We start from the raw sequence: 13,094 nt of genomic DNA, 5'->3' as shown, positions 1-13,094 counted from the left end.
GCTGCCTACAGCCTCACCTAGCGAAAGACTCCCAGACACACAGCGCTCACCAGCCCAGGGAATTATTGCTCTCCAGTGAGTATCCCAGCCCAATGCAACCCTGTGACCCGACATCTCCTGTAACCGCCTGTCTTAGTGGGATACAACTGAGGATGCTAAATTCAGGACGAAGTCCTGAGAAATAGGGCAGACTCCCCATGACTGGTTGCTAATCCCCCATAGGCTATACCAAACCTGCAACAAAAGTAAACTTCTGCTTCACTCCACTGGGTAACAAGAAAACATAAAGGCAGTTTCCTCAGGCCTTCCAGTTTTTATATCACCACCAAAAACACTGGATTCAGAGATGAGTGGTTCTTTACAACCAATCTCATCCAGTAAAAGGTTCTTCTGATCCCAAAGGACCAGCCACACACCCAGGCCAATAACTTAGAATCTTACTAAAAAATCACACCAATGCCAGTCCTTTAGTATCTACAATCTAAAGGTTTATTGAAAGAAAGAAAGAAAGAAAGAAAGAAAGAAAGAAAGAAAGAAAGAAAGAAAGAAAGAAAGAATTGGTTAAAGGAATCGAATCTATAAAGTAATGGCAAAGTTCTTGGTTCAGGCTTGTAGCAGAGATGTAATAAACTGCTGGCTAAAGTCAAGCCTCTGGAACACACCCACAGCTTGAATGGGTCTTTCAGTCCTTTGTTTAGCTCAGTGGTTCTCAAACTGGGGCCATCGCCTGTGTCGGGAAAGTCCCTGGCGGGCCAGGCTGGTGAGTTTACCTGCCCCACCCGCAAGTCTGGCCGATCGTGGCTCCCAGTGGCCGTGGTTCGCTGCTCCGGGCCAATGGGGCCTGCGGGAAGCAGCATGGGCCAAGGGACTTACTGGTCACCGCTTCCAGCAGCTCCCATTGGCCCGGAGCAGTGAACCGCGGCCACTGGGAGCCACGATCGGCCAGACCTGCGGACGGGGCAGGTAAACACAGCGGCCCGGCCCGCCAGGGGCTTTCCCTGCACAAGCCCCAGTTTGAGAACCTCTGGTTTAGAGCTTCCATTTGTAGGAATGTTCCTCCAGAACTGAAGACAAAATGAAGATGTTCCCAGGGCCTTTGATATCTTCTGCATGGGGGGAATCCCATTGTTATTACACCTCTACCCCGATATAACCCTGTCCTCGGGAGCCAAAAAGTCTTACCGCGTTATAGGTGAAACTGTATTATAATGAACTTGCGTTGGCCTTCGATTGACAGACACTGATCCCCAGCTCTCTGGTCCCCAGAGCTCTTACTCTAGGCTGAGGGGCCAGAATGGCAGCAGCTGTGATGACCACAGCAGGTCTGAGTTACACAGCAGCTACCCCCAGGCTGTTTGCTGCAATCTCGCTCTAGGCAGGGAACAGGGAAGTCCTGTTTTCCTGCCCCTGGTGATCCCGCCACGCAAGGGCTCAGTCTCTGTTCTCTCTCCCCTCCCTGCTGGGTGAGGTGGCTCCTTGGTCTTGCCTCCCTGCTGAGGGCCGCACCGGCTGGCCATGGCCTTTGGTATGTGGGCAGGAGAGACAGTGAGGCCTCAATGGGGAGCTGGGCCCTGTGGGATGGGGCGAGGCTCGGTCAGGGCACTGGCAGATCCCATGTCTCTCCTGCTGTACCCTTCTGCTGTTCCCTGCTGCCCTGCATCGCTGGTAGATGTGGGAGCTAGGTAAGGCTGGCCCTGCGGGTGACCGCTCCGGAAGCGTGTCCGACATGGTGGCAAAATAATGAGCTCTGTGCTAGAGACGGGTCCGCTGGCATGTGCCTGCGCCTTGCTGCGGGGGGCTGACAGGCTGTTACCTAGAGGACTCCACTCCTGGCTGTCTCGGGCTGGCCGGTGCTTCTTGTACCTACCCGCACTGCTGATCACTCACTGGTCGGGGGAGGGTTGTTGGCTTGCACACTGGGAGTTGTTAGCTGAACTGTGCTGCCAAGCAACACCGTTGTCTTTCTCTTAGCCAACAGTGGTGCAGCCCCGCCCCCCAGAGCGCTGCTTTACCACGTTATATCCAAATTTGTGTTATATCAGGTCATGTTATATCAGGGTGGAGGTGTACTTGGAAAAGTATAGTAACAAGATGGAGTTTGAAGTTACTGGGACAAGTCACATGTCCATGCATAGTCTTGCCTAGTCATAGCAGAAACCATTACCCACATGGGTGTCTCCAATGCTTCGCTGTGAGTTAACCAGGGCCGCCCAGAGGGGGGGGCAAAGGGGGCAATTTGCCCCAGGTACCGGGCTCCGCAGGGGCCCCCAAGAGAAGAGCGGAGGCTCCCGCCTCCGCCCCTCTCCTGGAGCCTCAGCGTCTCCGGCGGGGCCCCTGAGCCCTGCCCCGCTCAGAGACGGTCCCGCCCCGGCCCCGCCCCGGTCCCGGCCCCGGCCCCAGCCCCAGTCCCAGCCTCTTACCGAGCACGTCTCTGGCGGGGCCTGAGCTCCGTCCCGCTCAGAGACGCGTGGGGAGGGGGCGGGGCTGGGAGCTCCAACGGGGCCTGAGCCCCGCCCCGCTCAGAGCGGCGTGGGGAGGGGGCGGGGCAGCTGCCTCCACTCGGCGTGGAGCTCACAGCCCCGCCCCCTCACCACGCGGCTCTGAGCGGGACGGAGCTCAGGCCCCGCTGGAGACGTGCTCGGTAAGAGGCCGGGGCCGGGGGGAGGAGCGGGACCGTCGGGGCGGGGGGGGGAGAAGCGGGACCCGCCGCCGCTGCCGCCGCCGCCGCGCAGCCCGGTCTTCAGTGGCGGGGGGCCCCTTCTGTTCCGGGACCCGCCGCCTAAGTGCCCGGAAGGCCCGCGGCGGGGACCCCCCCCCGCCACCAAATTATCGCCGAAGACCGGGCTGCTCTTCGGCGGCGGGTCCCGCTTCGGCAGAAATTCGGCGGCGGGGGGCTCCCGCCGCGGGTCTTCGGGGCACTTTGGCGGCGGGTCCCGGAACGGAAGGGCCCCCCCGCCGCCGAAGACCCCGGGCCCACGGAATCCTCTGGGCGGCCCTGGAGTTAACCGTCCTTTTGATGAGCCATTCAACTAGAATAGCCCCTTCTCCCATATGCTGGCCTAATGCTTCACGGGTTCTACTTAGAATACAACACACTGAAATACAAGTACATAGCCAAAGCTCATAACTTCAAATACAATAATGATATCTGCATACAAATAGCATAATCACAACCAGCCAACCATAACCTTCCCATAGACATCTCACTCAACAACATTTGTACAAGATTTGTTGCAAATATAGAACAGTGCTTGCAACAATGACCTATGTGTTCATATTTTGATCAGATGTCTAATAACATCACACCTAGGGTGACCAGACGTCCCGATATTATTGGGACAGTCCTGATTTTAGGGGACTTGTCCTGTATCACAACCTTACATCGGTCAGGATGCCCTTTGTCTGATATTAGGGACTGTCCGGACCACGACCGTGGCAACGCCACTCACCACTTCCTTGGGCAGCCCCTGGTGCTTGCCTGCCAGCAGGAGCACTGCATGGTGCAGGGACGAGGTTTGCAGGCGCCGGGAATGGGCAGAGAGCCCTCCACACACACACACCCCTCAACCTGACCCATGACCCTAGGAGCCAGAGGGAACAGCCTGCCAGATGCTTCCCGGGATGGGAGCCACCCCAGGTGAGGACCAGCGGGACTCTCCACCTCGCCCCCTGGCAGCTTCCTCTGGCTCTTGGGGTGGGGGTGGGGGTGGGCTCTGCGTGCTGCCAGCATCTGCAAGCCCGGCTCCAGCAGCTCCCATTGGCACTTTTCCTGGCCAATGGGATCCACGGAGCTCACGCTTGTGGCGGGTGCAGCATGTGGAGAGTCTGGAGACTCCCCTCGCTGCTCTCACCCAAGGAGCCAGAGACCTCCTGGCATGGCTGGTGAGTGCGGCCAGGGAAGGGGGTTGGGTGTGATGGAGTGAGTGTCAGGGAGGTGTGGGGGGCGTTGGGCTGTGAGGGTGTGGAGGGCGCTGGGCACGGGGAGGTTTGTGTGTGTCAGGGCACTAGGCAGTGTGGGTCTGTGTGGGGCATTGTGTAGTGTGGTGGGGCTGTGGGGAAGGGCACTGGGAGGGAGGGGAAATCTGTGTGTATTGGGAAACTAGTGAGGGGGGGTTCTGTGTGGGGTGCCGGGCAGCTGTGGTGGGTCTGTGGGCAGGGGGCACTGGGTGGGGTGTGTGCACAGCACTGTGCATTTGTGGTGGAAGGGTTAGGGGGCTCTGGGCACAGTGGCTCCAGGGGGTGCTAGGCAGGGGAGCTGTGGCACAGCCTGGGCCCACCCCCAACAGGAAGGGGCATGCTGGCAGCACAGGGCCAGGCAGACCAGGGTGCCTCTGGCTTCGGTCAGGGCTGTGCACCTGTGTCTGTCTGTCCCCCTCCCCTGCCCACCGAAAGTGTCCTGATATTTCACTCTTGCGATCTGGTCACCCTAATCACACCTGGCCAGTCACTGACCCCGCCACTGATCGAACATTCACATGTGCGGGGGTCCGGAGGCCTCTTCCCCACGACTGGGTAACTTGAGGACAATCAGGCCCTAACTTCATAACCGGGGATTTGGGATCACACCCGGCAGCAGCTCCTTTTCCCCCTTATATCCCACCACACTGGAGCTGGGCGCTGCAGAGACACACAGAGGAAGGGACAATCTGACTCCTTCCTCTCTGGGACCTGGAGCAAGCAATTCACAGCCAGCAGGGAAGGAGAATTGGTCCCTTATAAGGAGCGGGATATGCAAATAGGGGTGAGCGTTTCCTGTTTAAATCTGTGCCTCTCTCTGCCCAGGCTGCACCCGGAGACACAATCCGCAGCCCCTGGGTCTGTGCAGTGACCGGCCAGTCCCTGAGAACTTTCCCCTCCAGCACCAGGGAAAATGCTACTTTGGATCGCAATTGCTTTCACTGTAGCGGCTTTGGAAGGTATGTTATTCACCTGATTAAATGGCAGAGCCCGAAGACTATAACTTTATTGCTGTTTTTATACCGATATTTGTAACCTGTCTTTATTCCCAGGTGCCCGGTCCCAGGTGCAGCTGGTGGAGTCCGGAGGGGATGTGAAAAAGCCCGGAGACTCTCTCCGCCTCTCCTGCAAAGCCTCCGGCTTCACCTTCAGCAGTGCCTATATGCACTGGGTCCGACAGGCTCCCGGGAAGGGGCTGGAGTGGGTGGCTGAGATTAGACCCGATGCATCCAAGCAGTGGTACTCCCCGGCTGTTGAAGGCCGATTCACCATCTCCAGGGACAACTCCAACAACCTGCTGTATCTGCAACTGACCGGCCTGAAGCCCGAGGACACCGCCCGCTATTACTGTGCGAGAGACTCACGCTGAGAGGAAACCTGTGGATGCTCGTACAAAAACCAGAGCTGCGGAACTTCCCGCGCCTGCCGCATGGGGGCAGCAATGACACAATTAACACTCTCCTGCCTTGGGCGCAAGAGGGGGAAGGGGCCTCAGGACTGAAAATTCTGACATCGCGGATTAACTCTTTCATGTCCTGAATACAGCCCGCATTTCAGTGCATAGCAGCAGGACCGGCTCAAGGTATCAGCAAAACAAGCACGTGCTTCGGGCGGCACATTACAAACCATCGCAGTTACAAGACATCCCAGTGAAGGGACCCTGCATTGGCTGACACATTTGTGCTAGCCCCTCTGTGCACTCCTCTTTCCAGATGTGCTGGCTCCTCGCACACCCCTGAAATTCAGGGTTGAGGGCTTCTGAGTTTGATGCAAACTGGTTAGTTTGGAAACGGTACCGGTTTCCATTTAAACCCTACATGGATTGGAGCCCAGAGAGGCAAACCTGATTGGAAACAGTGAGGTCTGCGCTCGGAGAGGTTCTTGATTTCAGCTCCATTGGGATTTTGAGAGTGGCCCTGCAAACCCTTCCTAGCCTAGTAATCCTTACCCCACAAATTGTTCCATGGGAGCCAGTGGGGTCAGTCCCATTAGTAGGGATGGCAAGATCTTAAAGAGAACTAGACCCTGCAGAAGTTTGTCTGATCCAGCCCCGGCTCTGTTCTCAGCACCTGAGCTCCTTCTAGCTTTCCATGTGCCCAGCTTCTCTTTTCTAGAGGGCAATTGTACAGTAAACCCTGTGAATCTCGAGTAAGCACACGGGCCGGTGCTCTTTTCCTTGCAACCCTTGAAAGTATCAACTCCTGGACAGAGGATGGCAGGAATCCTGCCCTTGAAAATGTGCCACCCCAAGCACGTGCTTGTTTTGTTGATACCTAGAGCTGGTCCTGGGGAAGAGGAGAGCACATAGGGGCTAGCACAGACATGTCAGCCAATGCAGGGTCCCTTCACTGGGATTCCTTGTAATCACGATGGTTTGTAATGTCAGAACGCCGTGAGGCACCTGAGGGGAGAGATCAAACAGCTGGTTTGTGGATCTCCAGAGAGAAGTTCAGTGTGACAGTTAGCAGGACCAGCTCTAGGCACCAGCAAACCAAGTAGGTGCTTGGGGTGGCACAATTCCAGGGGCGGCATTCCAGGAGGTTTTTGGTTTTTTGATTTGTTTTGTTTTTGTTTTTTTGCTTTGGGCAGCAAAAAACCTAGAGCCGGCCCTGACAATCTGCCTCCCCCATGGCTGTGCAGTTACCAGCCAATCCCCTGAGAACTCCCCCCAGCACCCGGGGTGAATGAAAGCCTGCCGTCAGTTTGTAACCCTATAATTCACAGCCAGTGTCACCCATTGCTACGCCAAGACCCCATGGGCCTGTGGTGCAGAGACCACTCAGTTCCCGAAGAAACCCCGCTCAGCTACTACTGGAAATATGGGGCAGGGCTGGGAGTTTCAAAGGGGCCTTATGGATAAAGGAATCCACCTCACATTGACAATCACAGTCCAGAATTTCTGCTGCTGTCCGAGGATGGGACTAAAGATCCAGCTGGCAATGTAGGTCCAGTAATTTAATATAGAGACTGTGGAGATAAAGGACTCAACCGGCAGCCCTTATTTCCAGGGAACTCCCAAGTGTTGGCGCTGAGGGCGGTGGCTAGTAAGGGTACAGGGAGGAAGCCTGGTAGGGCTTATTGGGATCGTGCAGAGAGAAGCAGGAGCTCCATAAGAGAGGTGTCAACTGAAGTTATTAGGCTCAGAGAGTGCAGGGCTGGTGGCCTTATCTGGTGGCTGCTCGCCTGGGGTCCTCATTCATCTTTGGATACAGCTTTTCTCGGACTGATGCCCCCAGCCGTGACAAGCGAGAACAGAACACTGTGTAGGCAGTGAAAAGATGAAACCCGGGCTTTCAAAAGAATATCAGAAACACAGAAAGGGATGTCTGGGGAGGGGCGGGGGGAATCAGGGAGCTGAGCGCTCTCATCTTCTTTTGCTGTGAACCGGACACCAACAAAGACCTGTCAGATATTGGTTCTTGCCTGTCCCTGTAAGTGTGGGGACTGGTGAGAATGCAGAAAGCCTGGCAGAGCAGGGCTCCTTCCAGTCCCTGCAGGCAAACCCTGGCAGCAATTAAAGACACTTCCCTGACTACGAAGAGGAGAGTCATGTCCGCTCCAGGGGTGGGCCTGTAGACAGAGCATACACCATTTAGCTGCTGGGGCAACACCAAAGGGTGAGAGTCTGTTAAACCCTTGAGGAGTTCAAATATTTTTTCCTTCAATAATGGGACTTGATCCAACTCAGATCTCCAGACCAATATAGGAGATCATAAGAACGGCCATACTGGGTCAGACCAATGGTTCATCTAGCCCAGTAGCCTGTCTTCTGACAGTGGCCAATGCCAGGTGCCCCAGAGGGAATGAACAGAACAGGGAGTTATCCAGTGATTCACTGGAAGGAGTTGTATCTGTTGAAAGGAGGGAGATACACAAATAAGGGTGAGAGTTTCCTGTTTAAATCTCTCTTTGCAGGGCTGCATACACAGCCCCCTGTTTGTGCAGTTACCAACCAATCCACCAGAGACCTTTTCCCTTCCACATCTGAGAAAATGAGTCTTTGGCTCTGTAGTGAGGCGGCCTGGCTCCCGACGGCCCCTGAGAGAGAGGAACCAGAGCAGCCACCCCAGTGGGCGGAGCTGCCGCCACCTGTTCCCGCCCCCCGGAAGTCAAGGGGCGGGACAGGAAGTATAAAAGCCCGGCCCCAGCGCTCAGTTGGAGCCCAGCGGCGGGAGAGCCCAGCGCTCCTGCTCGGGCTCCTGCCGGACCGAGCCTGCCCCGAGCCAGGTACCCTGACACAGACGGACCGAGCCTCCCTCAAGCCAGGTACCCGGACACAGACGGACCGAGCCTCCCTCGAGCCAGGTACCCGGACACAGACGGACCGAGCCTCCCTCAAGCCAGGTACCCGGACACAGACGGACCGAGCCTCCCTCGAGCCAGGTATCCTGACGTGGACCGCCCGAGCCTCCCTCGAGCCAGGTACCCCGAGGTGGACTGGCCGAGCCTGCCCCGAGCCCGGTACCCCGAGGAGCGGCCCGAGCGGCCCCTTGACCCGAGTCCGGAGGAGCGGCCCGACCTAGACAGTCCTCAGCACGCCAAGGAGCCCATGGTGTGGGACCCCGCTGCCGAGCCCCACGATGAGCAGGTACCTATGGACGGGGAGACAGGAAGTAGCCCGGGGGTAGCTGACCCCAGTCTGGCTACGACAGAGGAAGAGCCGATGTCGGTGTGTTTTGGTCAGGACCCCACCGACACAGCAGCAGACTGACTGCCGCTGGTAGGGCCCCGGGCTGGGACACAGTGGAGTGGGTGGGCCTGTGTCCCCCCTGCCACCCCACTTACGGGTGGCAGTCTCCCCCTCACACCAGCGCTCAGGCATAGAAGCCTGCACGCCCCTGCTGTTGCTCAGCTCCTGCCCGAGGACCTGAGCCCCTTGGAACTATTGGTTGCTGCCCCGCCCTGACCTAGGGCTTGGGCTTACTGACTATCATTGCTGCTCAGCTCCTGATGCAAGGACCTGAGCCCTGAACTATTATTGTAGCTCAGCTCCCGATACAAGGACCTGAGCCCTGAACTATCATTGCTGCTCAGCCCCTGCTGTAAGGACCGGAGCCCTAAACCTAGCACTAAGTGTTTGGTGCCCCGCCCTGACTGCAGCCTGGGCTTACAAGTGGCCCTGTGGGTTCAGCTCCTGCTGAGAGGAGCTGAGCTCAGGACTGCTGTGTCACTACCCCACCCTGATTGAGGGCCGGGGCTTAGCGTATTGACTGTATTGGTGCTCAGCCTGCAGAAAGGATCTGAGCCCCTGGACTCTTGTGTGCTGCCCCGCCCGGAGCTAGGGTTAGGGCTTATTGACTTTGTGTTTGCTCAGCTCCGGCTGCAAGAACCGGAGCTTAGAACTGGTTTGCTGCCCAGCCCTGACTGAGGGCTGGGGCTCATTGCAGTGACCGTGCGCCTTTTGTTTAGCCCCTGCCTGAGGGGCAGAACCCCGAGACCTTCAGAACCCGAGGACTGATTTGGGGCCGTGTAGTGAGGCGGCCTGGCTCCCGACGGCCCCTGAGAGGGCACGGCCCCAGCACCGGACTATTACAGGCTCCCTTTAGCTTTCATTGCAGCAGCTTTGGAAGGTATTTTCTCCTCTGTATGGGTAGGGGAGTCAGAGGAATGTTGTGTTGTTGGCAATTCTCATGGACATGATTTTAATACCCTTTTATTCCCAGGTGTCCTGTGACACATCCAGCTGGGATGTGAAAAAGCCCGGAGACTCTCTCAGACTGACCTGTACCACCTCAGGGTTCAGCATAGACAGCTACTGAATGAGCTGGGTCCGCCAGGCTCCCGGGCAGGGGCTGGAGTGGGTATCAGCAATTCTGGGAGCAACCATCTATTACAGAAAGGATGCTCCGCCACGTCTACAGACAATTCTATACCTGCACGTGACCAGCCTGAAACCCGGGGACACCGCCTTGTATCACTGTGTCAGAGAAAGACACTGTGAGGCGAAGCCGGGCTGAGCTCAGACAAAAACCTCCCGCTGCGGTCTGCAGGGGAAGTCCCAGCTGGTTTGACACTGACAGTCCGGGTGTTGGGCTCTCACAGGACACAACAGTGTGTTCCCTTAGAAATGGTTAAAATTTACTCAGCTCTTCAGCCAGGTCTAGTGGCACACACAGCAGAGATCTTGAGGCCGGCACCTCCTCCCTGGAATAGGGGAGTGACATGCTGGGTCCCATAAACCTTTATATGCTTCATAATAGATTCTATTGAGCCAAAGAAAGGGCCAAAAAATTCCCCATGTGAACCCCCATTTTCTGTCTGCTGGGAAAAACCAGGATAAAGAAAAACATGGACCAGGACAACCGTCAAAGAGCAGAGGATTGCTCCCCAAAACACTGTTGATCAGTGCCGTAGAGCTGTGTAATTTCTGCTTAAAAGGCTATTGAATAGGTTATGTAATTATCTGACTCCCTTCCCACCCATTGTCTCATTTCTTATGGCCTCAGGCTGCTCATGAGCCATAGCACACTGGACTTAATGACTTCCGGAGATCCCTTTCCAGTCCTACTTTTCTGTGATTCTATGATCTGTTTATTGATTGATCCATCACTGATGGATACTACCCCCCCCCAACACACACACACTTTTGGTCACAGAGATCAGAACTCACGCTGGAGACAGTGGCTCTTATATTTACGAGTGTCTATGCAAACTAATAACCAAATGCCCACTTTAGAAACCTGCCATGCCTCTTGTGATAAATGGGGGGCTGGGGTAGCTCCCTTTTATGGACACTGAGCCAGTCAGTTAGCTATAAAATCCTTCTTGGCAGCTGTTCTCTCCTTGCTTTACCTGTAAAGGGTTGAAAAGTCTCACTGCTATGCATAGGTAAAAGGAAGTGAGTGGGCACCTGGCCAAAAGAGCCAATGGGAAGGCTAGAACTTTTTTTAATTGATAACTCTCCCCGCCCCTTTGTCTGTCTGTCTTTTATTCTTTTGACTCGACAGGCAGAAAGGGCAGCAACTATGCTGCAAGAAGCTTGGGTCCAGGTATGAAAAATCATCAGTATCATACCAAGAAACTATTCATTCAAACCCCCAGATATATAAGTAGATCAGGACATGTCTAGGAAGACATGAATAGGTTTGTTTCTTTTTATTTCTTTATGGCTTGTGGCTTCCTCTGTGCTAACCCCAGGTGTTTTTTGTTTTGCTTGGTAACATTTAAGCTGAACCCCAGGAAAGCTATTCTTGGTGCTTAATCCTCGTTGTTGCTCTTTTAAAACCTAGCAATAGCCTGAGTTTCCAGATGTATTTTCTTTTTCTTTTTTTAAATAAAATTTATCTTTTTTAAGAACATGATTGGATTTCTGTATCTTAAGAGGTTTGTGCACATGTTTTTTAGTTAGCTAGTGGCAACATCTGATTCTTTTTTCTTTCCCTTTTTCAGATCTTCCGGGGGGGGTGTGGGGTGTGAAAGGGCTTGAGGGTACCCCACAGGGACGAATTCCTAAGTGCTCCTTCCTGGGCTCTCAAAGGGGTTCTGCACTTGGGTGGTGGCAGCATCTACCAATCCAAGGTCAGAGAAAAGCTGCAATCTGGGGAGTTTAACGCAAGCCTGGAGTGGCTTTTTTGCTGCCCCAAGCTCTAGCTTTTTTGCTGCCCCAAGCACGGCAGGCAGGCTGCCTTTGGTGGCTTGCCTGCAGGAGGTCCCTGGTCCTGCGTATTCAGGAGCTTGCCTGTGGGAGGTCTGCCAGTCCCGCGGCTTCGGCGTACCCACCGCTGAATTAACGCCAAATCCACGGGACCGGCGGACCTCCTGCAGGCTTGCCATGGAAGGCTGCCTGACTGCCGCCTTCCAGGGACTGGCAGGGTGCCTGCCACCGCTTGCTGCCCCAGGCACGTGCTTGGAGCACTGGTGCCTGGAGCCGCCGCTGGTGGCCAGTATTAATTTTTATAGTCCTTGTGGGCCCCCACCTTCTGTACTTGAAGTGCCAGAGTGGGGAATCAGTCTTGAATCTCCCTGTATACAGGGGCTCTGGCTTCTCTACAGTTTCTCATTTACTCCCCATCCTTGGACACATTCATTTCTCCACCTCCAGGAAGATGAGATTTTGGTCACATTATCAATTTCCCAAGGAAAACTTTAGCCTCTCTAAAGGCTGTAGGAAGTCACTTATGTTACCATAGCCTCCCAAATTCTTGCTTCTTTTCTTTATTTCTTTGAGATCTTTTAACAGAAACACCAGATAACGGTGAGCAGTTTATACAAATATAAAACTTCTCTGAAGTGCCCCGCCCCCTCCTTTCCCACCAGTCACAATCTCTCTGCCCCTCAAGGAGTGGTCGAATTATTTTTGATATATTTAAGTAGCCTTTTTATCGTTTCATTACAACCCCAAACTACACCCTTTACGAAACACACAACCAAAACCATGAAGAGGAAGCTTACAGGGAATGTGGGTAGGAGAGGCGAGAATCTATAGCAGGCTAAAAAATACAAAAACACCCCTCCTCCAAAGAACAGCATGAACGCAAGAACTACGCGTTGGATTCCAAATGAGAAGCCTGAGATCTGACCGCACTGCTCTGTGTTACTGTGCCAGTTAGGGACACCTGGGTGATCCAGCCTATTATAAATATACAGAAATGGTTTTCTGCTATATGTGAAAATTAACCTTTCCACCATCTTTCCACTGTTCCGGTACATTATCACTCGGGAATCAGTTAAAAGAAAATAGTTGTATTTACAGGAGTGTTTTTAAAGGAAATTGGAGGAATTAGGCCTTTAATTTCCATTGATGGTGGAACGCAGGGCTTACTGAGTGCCTGACTCCCTTAGATTCCTTTGACAATGACAGCATCAGTGAAGGGTCAGAAAGGCGCTTATACACCACATTGAAAATGCACAATGCAGCCAGAGACTGTTTGGGGGTGAAAACTGCAGACAAGCTATAAACTCTGTCTCTGATTTATAAAAGAGCCTAAGAGAGTTAGGTGCCAAAATCCTTGTGATGGTCAGGGGGAGTTGGGAACCTAACTCCATTATCCTCCATTGGAATTGCAAGTCTACAGCAATACTTCCAATCCCGTCTAAAAAGAGAGGATAAATTGTCACACATATCTGATTCCAATAATCACAGGTACTTTCATTTTCATCTGTCCTGCCAGGTAGGTAGCCAAATATTCTTATCTCTC

Source organism: Mauremys mutica, unplaced genomic scaffold (assembly GCF_020497125.1).
Source record: "Mauremys mutica isolate MM-2020 ecotype Southern unplaced genomic scaffold, ASM2049712v1 000247F_np12_subseq_31950:375604_obj, whole genome shotgun sequence".
NCBI lineage: Eukaryota > Metazoa > Chordata > Testudines > Geoemydidae > Mauremys > Mauremys mutica.
Note: the sequence above shows the minus strand (reverse complement) of the source record.